This window comes from Trifolium pratense, linkage group LG6 (assembly GCF_020283565.1).
Source record: "Trifolium pratense cultivar HEN17-A07 linkage group LG6, ARS_RC_1.1, whole genome shotgun sequence".
Taxonomy (NCBI): domain Eukaryota; kingdom Viridiplantae; phylum Streptophyta; class Magnoliopsida; order Fabales; family Fabaceae; genus Trifolium; species Trifolium pratense.
In genome coordinates this window covers 39,159,812-39,184,114 of record NC_060064.1, presented here as the reverse complement: position 1 = coordinate 39,184,114, position 24,303 = coordinate 39,159,812, and the positions used below count along the sequence as shown (strand labels likewise).

Genomic DNA, 24,303 nt, shown 5'->3' with positions numbered 1-24,303 from the left:
TATGACAATGACAATGACACATGAAGAACTATTGCATGCATGACTACTCACATGTGAACTTTATTTATTTTGACCAAATAATTGTTGAAGGCATTGGATACTATACACACTACGTATAAGTATAAGAATGAATGTATTGTGGTGTAAGTCTCTAAGGCGTCAGCCATGTTGATATTACATGGTATGGCGCCAGTTTTAATTATATGGTGCTGGCCGTGGCTTTGGTACTAGTCACAATTGAAAAATGTTTGAAAAAAATTCGTTTGATAAATTTTTGTGACCGGCGTAAATGCGTAAATAAATATACTTAATAATTTGCGTTATATAATAATAAAGTGGTACTAAAAATAATAACTATAAAAAAGAAATATGATTATCCAAAATATAAAAATATGCATACGAAAAATAAAATTTGTCTTTGTGATGCATGTGATGATATCTAAGTAGTAAACATGAAATAAATATCTTCTTTCACGATTTATTTAAAGCATCTGGTTGTGAAAGAAAAAATAAAGTAAAATTTTGCGATCAGCCACTTGGTTGTGGCGCAGCGGGAGGCACTTGGATGGCGCGAATCTGGTCCGAACAACGATCGAACTGTTCTATGACCAAGTCCATGAATCGATAGAAATCTCCTTTTAAAGTTGCAAGATCCGTACGAAGAGCAACGAGTTCATTCTGCATGCCGGCAATGGCAACTCCACAGTCAGGTGGTGAGGTAGAAGCAGCTGTAGGGGTAGGTGATGGAGGTGCAGGTGTGTAAAAGAAAAGTGGTGGTTCTGGGTCATTAAGAATGTAGTAAAATGGTGGTGTTTCGGGGTCAGTTTCATCTTGTCCCTCCAAGTTATAGAGCCAGTTCTTTTTATCGTGTACACTAGTTTTGGTATTGTACGGCAGAGTGAATTCATGAACAGGCTCAAGGTTGATCAATAACTGGAAGGTATCAGGGCCAAGGTTTCCAATCAGGTGGTTGTTGAAGCAATATTCAATTCCCATGGGTTCTACTCCTATAGAGAGGTCAATCTGTGACAGGGGGGTGTAGAGGTCTAAGGCTCTAGCTATGATGGTGACAAAACCACCAATGCCTATGTGGCGAGTTGGGTTTTTGGTGAATTTGGCTAAGCTGTCAAGTAGGAAGGATGCAGCATTGAGTGGTCGACTTTGTGATCCACAAAACATTATGAACAGTTCTTCCCTACTGACGGTTGTGACGTTGGAGGGTTTTCCAAAGAAAGTGTGGGCAATAATCATGTGGAAGTATCTTATTGCCGGGTTATGGATTGCTGTGCTTAGTCTTTCATCGGGGGGTGAGTTAGGGTTGCCCGAAATGCTGCCCCAGAAGCGTTGAAGCTCACTTTCCATAAAAGTATCTTCTTGTATCTTAGTGAAAGCATCTGGGCCACAAGGCACTCCTAGGTATTCAGCTATTTCTCGGGTGGTAAGACGGTAGGATTTTCTGAACAATCTAAAACTGACAAGACCTCCATGTATGGGATTTCCACGTGTCGGCTCATACCTAAATGCACTCAGGAATTCCAGAGTCAGATTTCGGTAGGTGGGTGGGTTGGAAAAAGTGAAGCGGTCCCAACCTAGTTGGTTAATCAAGAATCTCACGCTCTCAGAAATTCCTAAAGCTACTAAGGCGTAACTGTCTGGAAAAACATGGAATGATGTCACTCGGTGTGAAAGGTCTTCGTATCGTTTTTTCTGTGTAGCGCTTCTGAAGTTAACTATCATTTTGTCCTCCATTTCGTTTTTTCTTCCTTTCTCTTTTTTTTTTTTTTTTTAAAATTACTCACTATCTGCTATATTCAGGAGAAAAAAAACAATCAAAAAGGTTAGTGCTGATCAACAAAATATGCGAATTAAAATATATGAAATAAAATTAAAAATTAAAAATATTAAAGTACAAGAAATAAAATAATAGAAAATATAAACATGGGTTGCCTCCCATGCAGCGCTTCATTTAATGTCGGTAGCTTGACAATAATTCGGGCAAACGTTTAGGTTTCAGGTGGGAGATCATCTAACTTTAAACTTGAGTAGTGATCTCTATCGTTAGGGAAGTAGTAATGTTTTAAACGTTGCCCATTAACAATGAATGTCCCGTTTGATCCGTTCTTGACTTCTATGGCCCCATTTTTAAAAACTCTAGTTATTTTAAATGGTCCTGACCATCTGGAACGTAGTTTTCCAGGAAATAATCTTAGTTTAGAGTTGAAGAGAAGTACAAGTCCCCCTTCCTTGAATTCTTTTCTCAATATATGCCCGTCATGCCATTTTTTAGTTCTTTCTTTGTAAATCTTGGCATTTTCGTAAGCATCTAGTCTAAGTTCCTCTAGTTCATGTAATTCTAAAATCCTTTTTCTTCCGGCAGCTTGGTAATCCATATTAAGGGCTTTAACTGCCCAATAGGCCTTATGTTCTAATTCCACCGGCAGGTGACATGACTTTCCATAGACGAGTCTAAATGGGGTGGTCCCTATTGGTGTTTTGTAGGCTGTTCTATATGCCCATAGAGCATCATCAAGCTTTGCGGCCCAATCCTTTCTAGAAGTGGAAACAGTTTTTTCAAGGATTGATTTGATTTCTCTATTAGAGACTTCAACCTGGCCGCTTGTTTGTGGATGGTATGGTGTGGCAACTCGGTGTTTCACTCCACATTTCTTTAATAAATTCTCTAATTGTTTTGATATGAAGTGAGATCCGCCATCACTTATGACTAACCTGGGGACTCCAAACCTAGGGAAAATGATTTTCTTAAACAACTTAGTGACTACTCGCGCATCATTTGTAGGTGAGGCTATAGCCTCTATCCATTTTGACACATAATCTACAGCTACGAGTATGAATTTGTTGCCCATGGAGGATGGAAAAGGTCCCATAAAATCTATTCCCCAAACATCGAAGATTTCTACTTCTAGGATGTTTGTGAGTGGCATTTCGTTTCTTCTTGAGATGTTTCCTGTACGCTGACATTGGTCACATTTTGCAATAAACGTGTGAACATCTTTAAAAAGGTTAGGCCAATAGAGGCCGGCTTGTAGAATTTTATAAGCGGTTTTAGAAGTGCTTGCGTGCCCTCCATAAGGTGAGGAATGACAATGGGTAATGACACTCTCCATTTCTTCTTTGGGGATGCATCGACGAAAAATTCCGTCGACGCCTCTTTTAAATAGAAGAATTGTTTAACATTATGGAAGAATTTCTTCTTTTGTTGATAAGATAATTCAGGAGGTATTATTCCGGCAGCTATGTAGTTAACATAATCAGCATACCAGGGGGCTGTAGTTTGGACTAGAGCGGTTTCTATTTCTTCCTTGCCAGCTTTTTCTTCGCCGAAGGAGAAATCTAATTGAGCGATCAGTCTATCACAAGGGAAGTCATCGTTAATTGGGATATGTTCTTTCCTAATATCATCTAGTCTAGATAGGTGGTCTGCTACCGTATTTTCTATGCCTTTCTTATCTTTGATTTCTAGGTCGAACTCTTGTAGCAGCAGTATCCATCTTAGCAGTCTTGGTTTTGCATCTTTTTTACTCATAAGATATCGGATTGCTGCGTGATCGGTGTAAATGATGATTTTAGATCCCACCAAATATGAGCGGAATTTGTCAATTGCAAATACGACAGCTAAGAGTTCTTTTTCGGTGGTAGCATAGTTTAGTTGTGCCGCGTCTAGGGTTCTACTTGCATAATTGATAGCGTGTAGCTTTTTATCCTTTCTTTGTCCTAGAACGGCTCCTACGGCGTAATTGCTGGCGTCACACATGATTTCGAAAGGTTCACTCCAATCAGGAGGTTGCATTATAGGTGCGGAAATCAAGGCTTGCTTGAGGAGTTGGAATGCTTCCATACATTTGTCGTCAAAGATGAATTCGGCGTCTTTCATTAAAAGGCCGGTTAAGGGTTTAGTTATTTTAGAGAAGTCTTTTATGAATCGCCGATAGAAACCTGCGTGTCCTAAAAAACTTCTTATGTCTCTAATGGTTTTGGGAGGTTGAAGGTTTTCTATTACTTCGATTTTAGCTTTGTCCACTTCTATTCCTCTATTAGAAACTATATGTCCTAACACTAATCCTTCACGGACCATGAAATGGCATTTTTCCCAATTTAGTACTAGGTTGACTTTAACACATCTTTGTAATACCAATTATAAATTAGCGAGACATCCTTCAAAACTTTCCCCATAAACAGAAAAGTCATCCATGAATACTTCCATTATATTGTTTATAAAATCTGCGAATATCGCCATCATACATCGTTGGAAAGTCGCAGGGGCATTACACAATCCAAAAGGCATACGTCTATAGGCAAAGGTACCTACAGGACATGTGAAGGTGGTCTTCTCTTGGTCGTCGGGGTGTATTGGGATTTGGAAAAATCCAGAGTATCCAACTAAATAACAGAAATAGGAGTGTTTAGCTAGACGCTCGAGCATTTGGTCAATGAAAGGTAGAGGAAAATGATCTTTCCGAGTGGCTTTGTTTAATTTTCTATAGTCGATGCACATTCTATATCCTGATTCCACTCGCTTAGGTACAGATTCTCCCTTCTCGTTTTTGACTACTGTTAGTCCTCCTTTCTTTGGTACTACATGAACAGGGCTGACCCATTTGCTATCAGATATTTGATATATAATGCCTGCGTCTAAGAGTTTCAACACTTCTTTCTTAACGACTTCGCTTAAGATAGGGTTTATTCTTCTTTGGTGTTCTCTCGAAGTCTTTGCATCTTCCTCTAATAAGATTCGGTGCATGCATACAGAGGGACTAATTCCCTTTAAGTCTGAGATGTTGTAACCTAAGGCAGCAGGATATTTTCTTAAGACATCTAATAATTTTTCTGTTTCTATCGGGTTTAGGTCAGCGTTCACTATGACTGGGCGACTCATATTTTCGTCTAGATATTCATACCTAAGGTTCTTAGGTAGCGGTTTGAGTTCCAGAGAGAGTTGTTTTTAAAAATTGGGCCATAGAAGTCAAGAACGGATCAAACGGGACATTCATTGTTAATGGGCAACGTTTAAAACATTACTACTTCCCTAACGATAGAGATCACTACTCAAGTTTAAAGTTAGATGATCTCCCACCTGAAACCTAAACGTTTGCCCGAATTATTGTCAAGCTACCGACATTAAATGAAGCGCTGCATGGGAGGCAACCCATGTTTATATTTTCTATTATTTTATTTCTTGTACTTTAATATTTTTAATTTTTAATTTTATTTCATATACTTTAATTCGCATATTTTGTTGATCAGCACTAACCTTTTTGATTGTTTTTTTCTCTTGAATATAGCAGATAGTGAGTAATTTTAAAAAAAAAAAAAAAAAAGAGAAAGGAAGAAAAAACGAAATGGAGGACAAAATGATAGTTAACTTCAGAAGCGCTACACAGAAAAAACGATACGAAGACCTTTCACACCGAGTGACATCATTCCATGTTTTTCCAGACAGTTACGCCTTAGTAGCTTTAGGAATTTCTGAGAGTGTGAGATTCTTGATTAACCAACTAGGTTGGGACCGCTTCACTTTTTCCAACCCACCCACCTACCGAAATCTGACTCTGGAATTCCTGAGTGCATTTAGGTATGAGCCGACATGTGGAAATCCCATACATGGAGGTCTTGTCAGTTTTAGATTGTTCGGAAAATCCTACCGTCTTACCACCCGAGAAATAGCTAAATACCTAGGAGTGCCTTGTGGCCCAGATGCTTTCACTAAGATACAAGAAGATACTTTTATGGAAAGTGAGCTTCAACGCTTCTGGGGCAGCATTTCGGGCAACCCTAACTCACCCCCCGATGAAAGACTAAGCACAGCAATCCATAACCCGACAATAAGATACTTCCACATGATTATTGCCCACACTTTCTTTGGAAAACCCTCCAACGTCACAACCGTCAGTAGGGAAGAACTGTTCATAATGTTTTGTGGATCACAAAGTCGACCACTCAATGCTGCATCCTTCCTACTTGACAGCTTAGCCAAATTCACCAAAGACCCAACTCGCCACATAGGCATTGGTGGTTTTGTCACCATCATAGCTAGAGCCTTAGACCTCTACACCCCCCTGTCACAGATTGACCTCTCTATAGGAGTAGAACCCATGGGAATTGAATATTGCTTCAACAACCACCTGATTGGAAACCTTGGCCCTGATACCTTCCAGTTATTGATCAACCTTGAGTCTGTTCATGAATTCACTCTGCCGTACAATACCAAAACTAGTGTACACGATAAAAAGAACTGGCTCTATAACTTGGAGGGACAAGATGAAACTGACCCCGAAACACCACCATTTTACTACATTCTTAATGACCCAGAACCACCACTTTTCTTTTACACACCTGCACCTCCATCACCTACCCCTACAGCTGCTTCTACCTCACCACCTGACTGTGGAGTTGCCATTGCCGGCATGCAGAATGAACTCGTTGCTCTTCGTACGGATCTTGCAACTTTAAAAGGAGATTTCTATCGATTCATGGACTTGGTCATAGAACAGTTCGATCGTTGTTCGGACCAGATTCGCGCCATCCAAGTGCCTCCCGCTGCGCCACAACCAAGTGGCTGATCGCAAAATTTTACTTTATTTTTTCTTTCACAACCAGACATTGCTTTAAATAAATCGTGAAAGAAGATATTTATTTCATGTTTACTACTTAGATATCATCACATGCATCACAAAGACAAATTTTATTTTTCGTATGCATATTTTTATATTTTGGATAATCATATTTCTTTTTTATAGTTATTATTTTTAGTACCACTTTATTATTATATAACGCAAATTATTAAGTATATTTATTTACGCATTTACGCCGGTCACAAAAATTTATCAAACGAATTTTTTTCAAACATTTTTCAATTGTGACTAGTACCAAAGCCACGGCCGGCGCTACACAAGGCCACGGCCAGCACCATGTAATATCAACATGGCTGGCGCCTTAGAGACTTACACCACAATACATTCATTCTTATACTTATACGTAGTGTGTATAGTATCCAATGCCTTCAACAATTATTTGGTCAAAATAAATAAAGTTCACATGTGAGTAGTCATGCATGCAATAGTTCTTCATGTGTCATTGTCATTGTCATAATGCATGCTATTATTTTCTTGAAAATACTACCTCATGTGAAGCTTTCTTGAGATGTCTGACATATTACTATTTCCTATTTATTCACTTTTGACCATTTCAACAAACAATTCATTCATTACTTTTTCTATTCTCCTAAGTTTATTATATCAACATACCATATAATTTCCCTCTCTTTATTACACCACTCAATTTCCATGGCAAACCAACCAGCACCCCTCATGTATCGGTCGGGACAAGAAGGTTATACACAAAGAGATATCTTTAAAGCTCTCACCAAAAGGGACTTTGTTCCCACTAGGTATGCTGATGAAGGTTGTTTTAGAAAACTAGGATTATATGATAGTGTGAATTATATGCTTGATACTCTTGATTTGAATTTTTTCTTGAACCAAAAAGATGTTGGGTATTTTCCACTAACTATAGAATTTCTCAGCTCTCTTATTTTAATAAATCCTGATAGTTCAAATGGCATTGCTCGTTTTCGATTGCAAAATAAGGAATACGAATTGACTTATGATCAAATTGCAAATCTTTTGCGTATTCCTTATGGCGATGGTGTAATGTATAGTATATCCCCGAAAACGAGCAATGGGAAGAAAATGCTAGATTATTTTGGCGTTCTATTACGGGAAGACGCTTGGAGAGCTTTGAGGGTAATGTAGCCTCCTCCATTCACAATCCCGCCGTCCGATATTTTCGACAATTACTTGGTTACACTATTTTCGGGCGGATAAATTCTAACAAAGTCAACGCCAAAGAGCTTTTCTTTCTATATGCCATTTTTAATAAGATCAAAATTAATTCTGTTTCTTTCATGCTCTCACATATGCGCTCATTTGTTGCAAAGAAAGGAGACATTATGTTTGGGGGTTTAATTACAACACTTGCTAAACTCCTAGGACACGGAGACAAGTTCGCCGGTCCGTTGCCTTCTTTTTACATTGATCTTAACACGGTTAAGAGCATGAAATTAATTAAGGAACGACAAAGTGTTTACTATTTGTTAATTAATAATAAAGTGTTCCCTAATTTCACTCTTCCTAACCCGGACCGCACCGATGTTCGGATTCCTGGAAACCTTTTTTATGATAATACTGCTGAGGAACCTATGACCGACCCGACTCCCACGCACATTACTGATGATGTTGCCGCTGGTGGGAGCCATGATTTTGTTCCACCTGCACACGCCACATATTTTTCTAACACTTCTGCAGGAAGTGCATCCTCCTCTCGCCATTACACCGATGATGAGCGCGATAATCTCTTATATAATGTGCATCAACAACAAGCGGAGATGATGGGACAAATAAACTCAATGCACGCCCAACAAAATCAAATACTCCAAAATCAAGAACAAATTCAAGGCCGTTTTGACCGATGGGAAACTGCGGAGGCACAACGTCAACAGCAACTTGAACGTGTCATTTATAACTTAAGCGAATTCAGGATGCAGTTTGACAACTTTCAACGATACCAACAACCTCCACCATGATTGATAATACTCCCAGGTTTCACGTTCCTCTCCTTCTTTTAAGTCATAACATTGGGGACAATGTTGGATTTAAGTTTAGGGGAGGACTTTATCGCTTTTATCATTTTATTTCCCAGTTTTTATTTTAATTTATCTTTGCAAATAAAACTTTCGGGTTATTTTTAAATTTTTCCAATCTTGAGCCATAACAAAAAAAATTTTTTTTTTTTTTTTGAGAAACAATGCACTTTAGATGTTCCTAAGTCATTGACGTAATTAAACTAAATCCTCTTATCAGTATGTTTTCCTACTAGCTATATCATTTTAACACCATAAATTTCTTAGTTATGTAGATCAATTTTGATACTTGCCAAATCCCGAATTTAAATTTCTTAAACTTTACTAATTCTTGAGTAAACCCAGTGGTAGTCGGCACCATCTACGATCACTATCTAAGTAGTAGAATCGACGAAAATAAGTGAATGATTTCGGAAAAAATATATGTATAAAGATAGTATAAATCTAAAAGGGACTACGCATTCTAAGTTAGGTGACTCTCACCCGGTCATTTAGCCCAACTGCGAAACACCTAAAAGATGCAAAACTATCATTGGTTGAAATAGAAAAAAAAAAAAAAAAAAAAAAAAAAGAATCGAATCATAATCACTAACAGGTTCGTTATCATGTGTGTGTGAATAGATAACGGGCTTAATGTGATTACCATGGGTTAAAAGGGGATGACGAAAGAAGAAATGAAAGTTAAGTTCGGGTAATGGCAAAATATATCGGAACGGTCTATATAAGGAAGAAATTCATGATCACTTTTGATTTGTGTTTCCATGATATCTTTAGTGGGGATAAACAAGCAGATTTGAGGATGTCTTTAGTTTTGTTTTCTCTATCACTAAATGTTATATCTTTTTGCTTGAGGACAAGCAATGGTTCAAGTTTAGGGGAGTTTGATAACACCGAAAAATGCACTATTTTATCACTATTATTTCTTTAAGTATTTTAATATTTTATCTAATTTATCCTAGTATTAATAAAATAATTATTGTTTTTTTTTATGAAACTACAGATGTGCCGAGACCAAAAAAAATATCAAAGAAACAAAGCAAAACAAGTGGCACCAGCCACATGAATACAAGGCGCCAACCATGTATTTAAGGGACACAAATTTTGTGCTAGCCACAAGATTTAAGGTGCCAGCCACATGGATACAAGTGCCAGCCGTGAGATTTAAGGTGCCAGCCGTGGAATTTAAGGCGCCAGTCACACAATTCTGTTACACAAAATATGGCGCCAGCCTTGAAAATTGTGGCGCCAGTCACCTATTTTAAAGGAACACGTGCAAAATTTAAACAACACAAAATTGTGGCGCCGGTCGTGAGCTATTCTTCAGCAAAAATATCAGTCTCATCTTATCAAGTCAGTTGCGAATCGTGGGGAGAAATTAAAGGAACTGAAAGCAGAAAAGGCAGGACCCCTCAGCCTATATATAGATGCATTCAGAATGAATTAAAAATCATCTTTCACTACGTCAAGCTGAAGAGAAAAAACACATACTTTAAATTTTTAGACTTAAGTTTACTGCTTTACGTGTTGAGAGCTGCAGCTTGTCCTTTGTTTCCTGTTTCAATTCCAGTTTCGGTTGTCTGTAAGTTTACATTAATCAATATATTTAAGTTTATTTTCCAAATTCCAGTTACTATTACTGCTCACTTTAATTATTTTAAATCCATATCTATGTTTTCTTTTTCCCGTAACTACTATTATATTATGCCTTTATTTATAAGGAAAATGCTAAATAGTGCTCCCGGGGCACTGTTTAAGGAACCAAATATAGTAATATCATATTGAAGTTTGTGCAGTCAACGCCTCGAAAGTCTAAAAAGTATTATTTACAATTTTAAAATTTCCTTTTTTGGTTTCCTTAACCAGTGCCCCGGGGGCACCGGTTAGCATGACCCTATTTATAATTATGTCCAACTAATTTAATATAACTGGTATGTGAAATAGGTGTCTGATATGAGTTCGGTAATTAAACTGTGAATTAAATTTTCAAGTCTAGTTTTCTGTTTCAGTTTTTAATTAAACAATAGATTATAATTTTGCACGATAGTGAAAATTAATTAAAGTATGAATTAACAGAACGATTGTTTGAAATTTATACTAGATAGTAAAAACTGAACATTAACTTTAATATCGCGATAAATTATATTAGTTTTCAAAAAGTATTTTATGAACTAATGATTGAGCGATAGCAAAAACATCTTATTTATATAATATAATATAGTCCAACAGTGTGATGACATGAGTTCTATATTTTTAAACTAGTATCGTTTTGTGAAAACTAGACCCTTTTAGTAAAATTTAATTGATTTCCAAACAATTTTTTATAAGTAAATGTTATAGCGAAAGTGATACATTTATTTTATCATTATATAATATAACTCAATAGCGCGAAAGTGTGAGACGAGTATTTTTAAATCAATTTAAAAAAAAAAGTAACATTCCAGTTAGTTAAAAATCCAACTTATTTAAAACCAATTCTTAATAGTCACTGTTATTTAATTTAATTATTTTATTTCTAGGTAATTATTTTACAAACCCCTTTTTGATTATTATTAAGCCTTAACCTTACATTATATTAAAAACATAAGCGAAATTTTAACAAATAGTCCATGTGGGATCGATAATCTTTTATAACTACACGATAAGTCTGTGCACTTGCAGAAATATCGCCTCCACTTGGCCATTCGCATCTTCACTTTTCAATGTCGCAAGTTCGAGTAATCCTACTAGATCTTTTTAATATCAACAAGACGATGCAGAACAACATCAAGGAGGACTTCGAAGAGGTGGTCGTGTTCGTCATGCTCCTACATGCGGTACCGGAGGTCATTTAGGTGACGGTGACGATGACAGTGATGGGGTGGTCGTGCTTATGGCTTCCAAATTCTCCATTTAGGGTTACCTAATAGCAATAATATTTTCACTATACGATTAATATCATTGTAAATATACATATTTATTATTAATAAATAGTAGATTGATTAAAAAAAAAAGTAGATACTTTAGTGCTAATGGCCTATTGAACGATGGATTTCTACGTCTCTCATGATCAAATTCTCTTATTCGACAGCGTGCCCATGCCTGCATAAGTAAGGCACATCCGGAAAGGGTTTTGGTTGTTTGGCTTTGATCTCACATGCCCCTATACAACGTTTCCAAACAAGCTGAACCCCAACTATATCCTCTTATTGTGTGTGGATCTTCCAATAGTGGGAGGTACATAGTATGCACACGGTCGGCAGTTGTGTTGGGCAATAAAAATTTCCCAAAAAATAAAGAATGTATGCCCTTAGGTGCTGCAGGAGAATTTCGTATGTGGGATTTGTTGGCATTTGGTTAAGATATTCTTCTGGCCTAACCCTGATCGCCCGTTGGATGGAGGAACGACTCCCAATAGTCGTGGAAAATCTGTCTCCCATATGTTATTGGATGTTCCGGTAACAGCTCGTCCACAAATTTGTAGATCAAGCAACATTGACACGTCTTGGAGAGTTATTGTGGCCTCTCCAAACGGTAAACTAAATATATGTCTTTCCGGTCTCCATCTTTTTGCCAAAGCCGTGACTAAGCCTCAGTCCAACCTACATTTTTGAAGGAGGACGACGTTACCAAAACCACATTCTTCTAACAGCGGTTGTAACAAATGGTTTGGTGCTTTAAATCGGCCCCCAGCTCGCGGTCTAATAGTTTCAGTTGCCTACACACAACAAATTTATAATTAGTTACTGTAAAAAACAATTATGAAAGCCTTTTTTTTTAAGTTTATTTAAGTATAAGTATAAAAAATTTATAGTAATTTTTTTTTTACTTAATAAAGACAATTACATTAGTAAAAAAATATGAAAGATAGGTTATACACTAAGTGTTTGGGACATAAAAATAAGAGGTATAAAAAATTTACTATAATTTTTTTTTTTGACATAAAAATAAAAAATGACATAAAAATAACTTATACATCTAGTTTTTGGGACAAATGATTTTCACCAAGTCATAAATGATCCATTTTGTGAATGAGTGAATGAGAGTATTAGGTTGTTTAGAAAAGGAGTAGTGAGTGAAAGAAGTAGTAATTGAGGGTAGTAGTAAGTGTGTGAGTGAGTTGTAGTGTGAAGAATAAGTGTAGTGAAGTGGTATATTTATAGTGTAGTTGAATTTAGGAAACAATCAAGTGGTCTCCGAAATTACTTTTAGGCACCCGGTGCTTGATGTTCGCGGTAACTTAAGATATGAAGATTACAAATGACGACGAGGTTGAATATATGTTTAACTCACACGGTCAGTTTTCTAACCTAACTCCTATCGAGTTATATGTTAGAAAACTGACTGTGTGAGGAGTTAAACATATAACCTCGTCGTCATTTGTAATCTTCATATCTTCATATCTTAAGTTACCGCGAACATCAAGCACCGGGTGCCTAAAAGTAATTTCGGAGACCACTTGATTGTTTCCTAAATTCAACTACACTATAAATATACCACTTCACTACACTTATTCTTCACAGTACAACTCACTCACACACTTACTACTACCCTCAATTACTACTTCTTTCACTCACTACTCCTTTTCTAAACAATCATTACTCTCATTCACTTATTCACAAAATGGATCATTTATGGCTTGGTGAAAATCATTTGTCCCAAAAACTAGATGTATAAGTTATTTTTATGTCGTTTTTTATTTTTATGTCAAAAAAAAATTATAGTAAATTTTTTATACGTAATGTAATTTTTTTATACCTCTTATTTTTATATCCCAAACACTTAGTGTATAACCTATCTTTCATATTTTTTTACTAATGTAATTGTCTTTATTAAGTAAAAAAAAATTACTATAAATTTTTTATACTTATACTTAAATAAACTTACAAAAAAAAAGCTTCCATAATTGTTTTTTACGGTAACTAATTATAAATTTGTTGTGTGTAGGCAACCGAAACTATTAGACCGTGAGGTGGGGGCCGATTTAAAGCACCAAACCATTTGTTACAACCGCTGTTAGAAGAATGTGGTTTTGGTAACGTCGTCCTCCTTCAAAAATGTAGGTTGGACTGAGGCTTAGTCACAGCTTTGGCAAAAAGATGGAGACCGGAAAGACATACATTTAGTTTACCTTCTGGAGAGGCCACAATAACTCTCCAAGACGTGTCAATGTTGCTTGATCTACAAATTTGTGGTCGAGCTGTTACCGGAGCATCCAATAACATATGGGAGACAGATTTTCCACGACTATTGGGAGTCGTTCCTCCATCCAACGGGCGATCAAGATATTATGTTAGGCTAGCATAGCCAGAAGAATATCTTAACCAAATGCAGCAAATCCCACATACGAAATTCTACTGCAGCACCTAAGGGCATACATTCTTTATTTTTTGGGAAAATTTGTATTGCTCAACACAATTGCCGATCGTGTGCATACTATGTACCTCCCACTATTGAAAGATCCACACACAATAAGAGGATATAGTTGGGGTTCGGCTTGTTTGGCAACGTTGTATAGGGGCATGTGCGATTTCACAGATCAAAGCCAAACAACCAAAACCCTTTTCGGATGTGCCTTACTTATGCAGGCATGGGCACGTTGTCGAATAAGAGAATTTGATCATGAGAGACGTAGAAATCCACCGTTCAATATCCCATTGGCACTAAAGTAAGTATCTACTAATTTTATTTTATTTTTTTGAATCAATCTATTATTTATTAATAATAAATATGTATATTTACAATGATATTAATCGTATAGTGAAAATATTATTTTAGGTACGTTGCTTCCGGAACAAAGTAGTCTGGCGGTCCGGACCACGATATACATGGCGCTACAAACGTGCTCGATCGTTTAACGGAAGACGGGGTAATATATATTCTCTTAATATTTCTTTGTTATTTTTAAACTAAATAAATGCATACACTAACAAATCTCTAATTTGTTTTTAAAAATATCAGTTTACTTGGACTCCTTATGACATCAGTTAGTGCTTGTATCCAGAGGACGTTGCATGTTGGTCAGCAACCACATTTATCATTAACTTTAGGTTGTAGAGTTTCATCAGACCGACAAGGTCCGTCTCCAATTTGGATTTCAACATGCGGGATTTGATGACGTTCCACAAGTCATGACTCGTTACCACAGAATAACAATGCGAGCAGCAGTTCATGATTGGGCAACCAAATTTATGGTCAAAGTCCAACATTGGAATAATCGCCATAATTATGTCCTCGTTGGAGATCAAGTGGATGCACTCAACGGAGTTCTTAAATACTTATACAAGGGTCAACATGTCATATCTTTCTTCCGATCATTATTTATTTGATCCACGCCCACGTCCCGATGTGCAGCAGCATACATTTACCCAACATACCATTTTACCAGACACACCCTCATATAGCCAACAACATCAACATACCGAGATCACAGACCCAGCAACAACAACCATTTACCGAACAACAATATCCAATGTCTTTTAGCCAATCCAATTTTTTTACCTCATTGCCACTTACGCGGATTTTTTTCGACGACCAACCATTTGAATCACTGGGAACTCAACGTTTCAATGAAAATTTAGAAAATGCTTACTACCCCGGTGATTCTATACAACCCCAACAAATCCAACAAATCCCCCTAGATTTATCCTGGGGTTCTGCTGTACCGGACGAGATGTTAAATTCAACGTGGGCTGCCGGTGAAGGTTCCTCGTGGTCTCAACATCTTAGCAATTTGCTTGGCGTGGAAGAAACAAATCCAAACGAGGATAACGAGGAAGAGCAATTATATGAACAAAGACATCCGAGAAATGCAGGTCCTCCACCTTGTGGCACCGACGGTCAGAATGTCGCTACCCAAGAGGCAATGACGACATTTGGAATTTCACTACCCTTCCCCCCTGCTGCGTCGACAGACTTTATCCCATGAGAGGTGTATTACGGGAAATAATTTTGAGATGGGGTATTACGGAAAATAAGAGGGGGGTAGGGGTATATTTTGGGAAAAAAATCTTGTTTCAAGTTTATCAAAATAATTTCGAAAAACATTTTTTTGGACAAATTTATCTTTAACAACATTGATAATCTTAAAACAACGATAATATTGAAACTATGTTTTTAATTTTCGAATAGAATAGATTAGATACATCAATTTTCCAATGTATTTAAAAAGTAAATTTTTTTTATATTTAAAACTAGAGTGAGTAAAAAATAAGAAGGGTAGTTGAATACTTAATAGTGAAATTTCTATTAGTTTTTCTACTGTTAAAAATCTACCTTCTCTTTCAGATCTAAAAGAAAAAAAAGAAATGAATGCAATATGTGTGTTATCCATGCCATAACAAGCCAACAACAAACCAATCAGTACCTGCTTAGTTACTTCCTTCGTCCTCTACTCCTCTCTAGGTGAAACTTCAGTTCAGCTGGCCTTTATTTGTTGCTGTGTCTACAAACAGGTACATAATTATTAATTAATGACCATGACCATTCTATTCTGGTGTTTTGTTTTTGTAAATTATTGGTGGTGTTTTGTAGATGCATGCAAATCTTGGATTGAGATTTGAGAGAAAATTTTTGGGACTTTTTTTCATGGTGTGTGTTTGTATTTGTTCTTCTCTGTTTCAGTATGTGTGTGTGGTGAGTGAAAATTGAATGTGTGTCTGTGTGTTAGTCAAGAAGATTTATAGAGACGGGGAGAGAGAGAGAGTTAGCCGTTAGGGAGAGAGAGAGAGAGAGAGAGAGAGAGCCGTTAGGGTGTGTGTGTCTGAGGTTTGTGGTAGCATAAGTAAATGTTTGGTGTGGGACCATATAAATGAGATGAATTATGCACCATAGATGTGTATACAACTTTTCAACCTACATCAACACTTTTAATCATGAAGCTAATAATCATGTCCTCGCCCATCTAGTCATATTATATTTTCTATTATGATTCAGCCATTCAGGCCCCATTTTAATTTCATTTTGTTAATCAAATTCTGCTTACATTCCAGCCCCATATCAACTATAGGTATATATAGGATGGGAGTAGCGATTGCGACGGGCGCTCATGGATACGGGCTTGACACTTATTAAACTCACACACGAAATCATCACATAAACCCAAACTCAAACTCAAAGGTTGTTTGGATGGCAAAACAATACTCACGCTCACACCGATTGAGTTCGGATTTTTTCCACCCAAACCCGCAACACATTTGAAAATAATTTGCAAATTTAAGAAATTAAATTCCAACATAGACTTTGAATTAAATTACAATTAAAATTAAGGTCTTCCAAGAAAATTTAAACATAGACTTTCAAGAAATTACAACATACACTTTCAAGAAATTAATTTACAACTAAAATTAAAGTCTTTAAAGGAAATTGAGGGAGACTATGGGGTAAGGTAATTATAAAATATTTCGGGTGGGTATATGAGTTTCGGGTGTGGGTTTGACTGATACCAAACCCAAACCCAGTCAAATCGGATTTCGCCCGTTGACTTGGGTTTTAGTTCGGGTGAGTCTCTCGGGTTTGGTTTTTTTTTTCATCCCTATATGGGAGTAACATGTATAATTAATGTGTATAAGTCAAAAAAAAATAATGTATAATTAATGTGTACATAAGTATAGATATCAGTATATATATAACTCAACTAATTAGATTAATTGAACTTTAAGTTTCCAAGTTCTGACAATGTGTAGAAAATTTAACATAACATACTAACAATATAACCCTTTAACATACCTATTTTCAATCACTTTCTTCTTTAAAGCTTTTTCGGTGTTGTCGCCGGCCACCACCGCTTCTCCAGCAGCAATAAGAGTAACCTGCCCAATGACCTTAATTAATACAAAAGAATTTAACTAAAGAGGACAATTAAAATAAAAAACAAAAAGAAAGTGTTTTTCTTTAAACATAACATGAACAACTTGAAAACTTGATTAAAATACCAACCTTTCTGTGCCATATAGTGTCGAGAACTTTGGGATTAATAATTACATAAAGAGAGGATTGTAAGACAAGGGATGGATGAGAGTGTGGGTTTGATTTAAAGAGAGAGAGAGAGAGAGAGAGAGAGACATGCAGTGTGATGAATGAATGAATGTGTGGTGGACTGGTGGGTGAAGAAAATGAGTTAGGCATGTGAGTGATGAATGTGTGGTGGGAGATGGAGGGGGTATGAAAGAAATGTTTGTTCATAATGCAACAATGAACCACTAGATTATGAAGACAAGTGTTTGGTGAGAAGAAAGGAAATGTCCAATTTTATTCAAAAGACTATATATTCTCTCGTAACATGATGATGATGATGATGATGATGATAGTTGAAAACTTGAAATTGAACACTCATCATCACCTTTTGTTTTTGGATAATAAATAAATTCAAAGGAAGACGATTTTTTTGTTTTTGTGTGTGTGTGGTGAATGAAAATTGGTTGTGAAGAAGATTTATAGAAGATTGGATATGTGAAGAAGATTTAGCCGTTATCCGCAACATGTGAATTTTTGGGAATGGCGCTACCTTCTCTCTCTGGCAACTCACTAGGGCATTTCAGAAATTTTCTGAACAGGTAAGATAATTTGGAAAAAAAATATTATTGCAGGGTTAGTTTAAAAAAATAATCGTAGAACGAAAAACTAAAAAAGTAAAAAAGTGAATAGTTCAATCTGCAACGTTCGTGAAGCAAGGACCTGACACAATTGTGAATATAAAATATTATTTTCTTGTTTTCAATAATTGTTGAGGGAAGGAGCAGTAGTATGTAACTTTGCTTCTCCAATATGGTATATATGACCGTTTTTTTTACCGTTACAATGGTAGATATATAAAATTAACATTTTAATAAATTTTTTACTATAAAAATCATGGTCTTTTGAAAATTATAGGCAAAATTTTTATCTCACAATTTCATCTCTTTGTTTTAAATTTTACACTATTTTTTTTTTGTTTTCACCACCAATTTAATCTATGAGTCAGTTCTGACATCAAGTGGTTTCAGTCCCCTCCCGATCGTAGTTGTGGGGGATCGAACTGTGGTTCTTCCTATCAAGTTTAGCGCCAATCACTACTAAATCAACTAACGATTGATATTTTACACTCATTTTTACTCTCATAATTTCATCTCGTTGAGTTTCATTTGACATTGTTTTTTACTCAATTTTTCATCTTATTTCTTCAAACCAAATGGATCCAAATCAATATAATTTTCATCAATTATGTAATTTTTTTTATTGTTTTTAAATTATATGTATTATGTATTTGATGTTAATTTTCGATTATTGTTAAAAAAAACTAAGTTCAATTAATATTTTAATTCTTCTTTCATATTAATTTTAATTAGAAATAGTTAAATTAATATTTTATGTTGTAATAAAATTAAATAGGCTTAAATACAATTTTACCTCATATTTTGAATAAATCAAAATTTTACCCCCTATTTTTAAAATCCGTAATTTTACCCCATTTTAAAATCCTAAATGTGTGGTGGATTGGTGGGTGAAGAAATGAGTTAGGTAGGTGAGTGAAGAATGTGTGGTGGTGGGAGAGGGTATAAAGGAAATGTTTGTTCACGATGCAACAATGAAGAAAAGTTGATTTATCATTTTGTGGGTTTCATTTTCGTGAACTTAGTTCAGTTGGCAATATATTGTATTATATATAGGGAGTCGAGGTTCGATTCCTGATTATTTCACTTATCCATCTTAAAGATGAAATTTTTGGTCAATAGACTACTTGACCATAAAATATATATATATATATATATATATATATATATATATATATATATATATATATATATATATATATATATATATATATATATACTCCCTCCTTTCTTTATATAAAGAACACTTTGAAAAAATCACATAGACCAAAGAAGCATATTTAACATAGTTATTTTCATTTAATACTCTTATAAATTTAAATTTATTCTATGATATACCATTATTTAATTACTGTTTATTAAAACTAACTTACTTATTTTTAAATTCTCTTTCATAATAAATAAGGGCATAAGTGAAATTGAACATTTAAAACATTTGAAAATTGGTCGAAGTTTCTTATAAAAATGACCAATCTTTTTTCCCAAAGTGTTTCTTATAAAAAGGACCGGAGAGAGTATTCATTAATAGTATATATTTAACCTTTGTTTATAATATTTAGTCTAAGATATAATTAAAATTATTTATTCTAAATTACAAATTGATTATAGTTTTTTTTATAAGCAAAATTTACAAATTGATTAAAGTGGTTTGTTTATACTCTTTGCATTGAGAAATGACACCTAGAAAACAACATCTTAAGTAATTAAAACAATTAGGCTAAATTGCAGTTTTGGCCCCCCACGTTTCATAATTGTGCGATTTTGGCCCCCCACGTTTCAAATGTGCGATTTTGGTCCCCCACGTTTGCCCCCTTTTGCATTTCTTGGTCCCCGTTGACTATTTTGACCAAAAAATTGATGACATGAAATATTTTTTACACGTGTCTTAATTGTATTGGCCAACCAAAATTTATTATTATTTTTTTAAAAAAAATAATCAAGGAAAGGTCACGTGATTTTTTTTTTTGGGGGGTTAATTTTTTTTTCCGCCAATGTCCTTTTGTATAATGAATGAATATTTTGAATTTGAAATATTTTGAATTATGATTTTTTTGTTAAACCAATTAATGAGACCAAATTTTTAGATTCTGGTTTTTCAATATAGCATAATCAATTCTTGAAACCAATTAATGAGAATTTGGTAGAAGCAAGTGCATCAACATAATATTTGTGGTGGAGAATAATGTTCTTGAAAAAGTCACGTGACCTATCCTTTTTTTAAAAAATAATAATAATAATAAATTTTGGTTGACCAATACAATTAAGACACGTGTAAAAAATATTTCATGTCATCAATTTTTTGGTCAAAATAGTCAACGGGGACCAAGAAATGCAAAATGGGGCAAACGTGGGGACCAAAATCGCACATTTGAAACGTGGGGGGCCAAAATCGCACAATTATGAAACGTGGGGGCCAAAATCGCACATTTGAAACGTGGGGGGCTAAAATCGCACAATTATGAAACGTGGGGGGCCAAAACTGCAATTTAGCCAAACAATTATAAATATAGTTTTGAGAATTGTAACGGAAAGGAAGCATTTTGTTTTGAACTCCATAACATATCTTATTCGGAGTTGACATAGATCACCAACGGAGTTATGAAAGCATGGCGGCGGCAGATTCCCGAGAGTGAATGCAACTGCAAACACTCTAACGTTCAAGTCAATTATGTCATTGAGAGTGTAGGGTTTTTCGAGTTAGCAATGTACTTTTAACCTATATCAAGTGTTCTTTTTTAGAGGACAAGGGTTTTGAGGTGAAATACATTTGAATTTTGTATTTTGCGTAATTCACACATCAAATTTTCAATGGAGATTAATCACCACTATCGACAGTAGAAATTTCTTATTTATAACATGATAGCTTTGAAAAAAATGTATAATTGACTAATCAAAGATCCATTATGATTCGGTCCTAGCAATTTAATTTTTTTTTTTTACCATCTTCTCCCTGTTGCCTACAAGCTACTCCCTCCGTCCCAAAAAGAATGACCCAGTTGACCGAAATACGCATGCCAATGCATAACTTTGGCGACTAATATCTTTAATTGTATAATAGTAAAAATTATAAAAAATTGATATTTTGAAAATACTCATCGAGACGAATCTAACAACATCTTATATGTTAATATTTATTTTTATTTATTAGTAGAAAAATATGGTCAAAACAATATATATGAATAGTGCATATATTCAAAATGGGTCATTCTTTTTGGGACGGAGGGAGTAATTCCAAAATAAAACAGCTTAATTATATGCATGTCTCAACTTGGTTCCTTATAATTTGAGTGTCAAAGCTCTAGTAGATATTTTTGTTTTGGATTTATGAGTGATCTATTTAGATATACTTCTTCCGAACACAAATATAAGCAAAAATGCACTTTAGCAATTGAATAAGTTTTCATCATATATAAATGATTCTGTTAGAGTTCTAGTAGCATTTGCCTTATTGAAAGTTATGTGTATGTTTGGTTGCGCGTCTACGCACCCCAAACACACGTTTCGACCAGTGAACGCGATTCTTCTCTTATGTAAGCATGTTTGGTTTTCTTTGGTAAAATTGATTCTATCTTGTAAAATCGATTCTAGCAGAAGCAAGAAATCTTAGCTTCTGCGTGACCCAAAATCAATTCTTCGCTGGTTGTTTACTTTACAGGTTTATTATTCATTTTATTCCTTCTTTGCCCTTGACCACTATCATCAATTACTGTTACAAGAACTCATTAATCAACACTGTACTACCCAGATCCACCACTCTCACTCGTTGCATGTTGTTTTTTGCTTCTAAAATCCACAACAACACATATCTGTCTCCCCAATACTACAGAAAAGTTGATGATGGGGTTTATGTGTTGAGAGAAAAGGGGGAAGAATAGGTGTTTCATAAGAGAGAGATGGAGGAAGGAGAAAGAAGAAATAGTGAAAAAGGATATTGAACTGTTTTTTATTTTTTAAGGAAAAAGGATATTGAACTATTGTTGTTGAAGTTTCTGGAGAATTGTGGAAATTTCATCATTCATTTGTTATTTTTCCTAATGTTTTTTTATTTTTAATGATGGGTATTCTTGGAGTGGTGTTTGTTTGCAATTTTTTCTTTGACGGAAAAACAATTATTTACAAACAATTTTTTTACTATTGATTTTTATTATTAATGTTGGGTTGGGGTGAGTTAGCCATCAATTTTGTGAGAAAAGTATGTTTCGACCAAAAAAAGAGAGAAAAATATGTGATGTCTTATATATGTTATTTAAAGTCCAATTTGGTAATTAACCATCTAAAAGCAATTTTAATTCAAATTATTCAAACAACATTAAATATTGAGAATCACTTTTACATTAATGTATCCAAACATAAACTAATTCAGTTAAACTCACTTTTAATCAAAATCAATTCTATCAAATTCAATTCTTTCAAATTCAATTATGGTCGCCGCCAAACCAAACACACACTATATCAAGTATTCTCTCTTGCATTCTTAAATTATTATAAGGAATATCAATTTAGTCTTTGAATTATCCCTCAACCAATTGCTTAGGAATTTATTTGATACGATTTTCACAAATTAAAGGATATTTTAGCTATTTTGATAAATTCAAAAAAGAAATGGATTGATGAGTGAAAATTCAAATACTAAATTGATTATTTACTCATAAAACATGATGGGAAAAAATTTGAGGATCTATTCCTCATTCCACAGCCTAATTATAAGGGTGTTAATTTTTGAAAAAAAAATTCTCTTTAAATCTCCACAATATATTTTAAGGTCATTTAACATGCTATAAAAATTTAGAGAGCCTTACATATTAAGGGTAGAAAGAGATTTTTTTTAAAAAAATTTGTTTTCTAATAAATTGTACTTCCTCCATCTTTAATTATAAGTAAAAATTAACTTTTTAAATTCATTGAATAACTGATGTTTCTGGACTATATTATAGACCAAATACATCTTATTCAATGAATCTGAAAAGTAGATTTTTGCTTATAATTAAGGACGGAAGAAATAAATTAAAAAAAAAAATCAACAAACAAGTGCAGGTGCAGAGGTTTATCCAATTAGTCTGACGTTGATGTATATTTTTGTGCGCGCGCTTTTCCTTTTCCTTTTCTTCTTCTTCTTATTATTATTATTATTATTATTATTATTATTATTATTATTATTATTATTATTATTACTACTACTAGACGCCTTGCCCGTGCGTTCGCACGAGTCATGTATATGACATCAATGAATTGTGAAGCTATTATAACATAAGAATTTTTAATAGATGTACCACAATTCACGATTCTGAAGGAAATTTTTTATTTTTTATGACGAGAAATATACTATATAAACAAAGTAAATACTTCATTATTTTATAATGCAAATATAAAATAAAGTCCAATACTAAAATAAAGTCCAATAATTCAATCATATAACAATACATTTAAAATACTATTTTTTTTTATGTACTAATAATTAATTTGTGTACAATATATATTTGTGACGTACTATTTACATTCAAAAGATAATTCCAATCATGAATGCACGCAGCTAGTCAATGATAGAGCTTCTTGTTATGCATGTTTGCTCATGACTAAAGTCATATTTGGTTGTTTGGTTTGGAGGTGGAAGCTGTGGTGCCATAATCCTCCAAGCTATCTAGTGATTGCTCCTATGAGATTGCTCCACTATATTACCCTTACGCAGCTACGCTTACAGAGTAGCTAAACCCGTGAAAAACTATAACAATTAAAAAAGGGAAATAAAAATCTTCATACAAAATTAACCTTGTGTTTCTTCCCCAATGACAGTTCAAACAGATTTAAGAAAAGAAGAGCAAGCAATAGTGGTGCAAGTAATTAAATAGACATTGCCTTTTTTTGTTGGAGAATGTTAACTTGTGCCCTTAAGGGCACATGTTAAGAAGATAAATGTGGAAAACATTTATTGAACTTATGGTGTATTCAATTATCTAGACATTAAATTATTTGTATCATTAAATGCTATATTTCTATTTTTAGGTAGCTTAACATGTGCCCTTAGGGCACAAGTTAACATGACCCTTTTTTGTTTCTATCGGAAAGGCAAGTAATAGTAGTGGT

At 34.6% G+C, this 24,303-nt stretch overlaps 1 long non-coding RNA gene across 1 annotated transcript; it reads right to left on the bottom strand.

Annotated features, from left to right (window-relative positions):
• Positions 1-14,315: 14,315 nt before the first annotated feature.
• On the bottom strand, positions 14,316-18,038 carry LOC123890670. Its single transcript, XR_006802912.1, has 3 exons — positions 17,570-18,038; positions 17,360-17,442; positions 14,316-16,076 (listed from the first exon to the last, which is right to left on the bottom strand). It is a non-coding gene; the product is annotated as an uncharacterized LOC123890670 (long non-coding RNA).
• Positions 18,039-24,303: the final 6,265 nt, after the last annotated feature.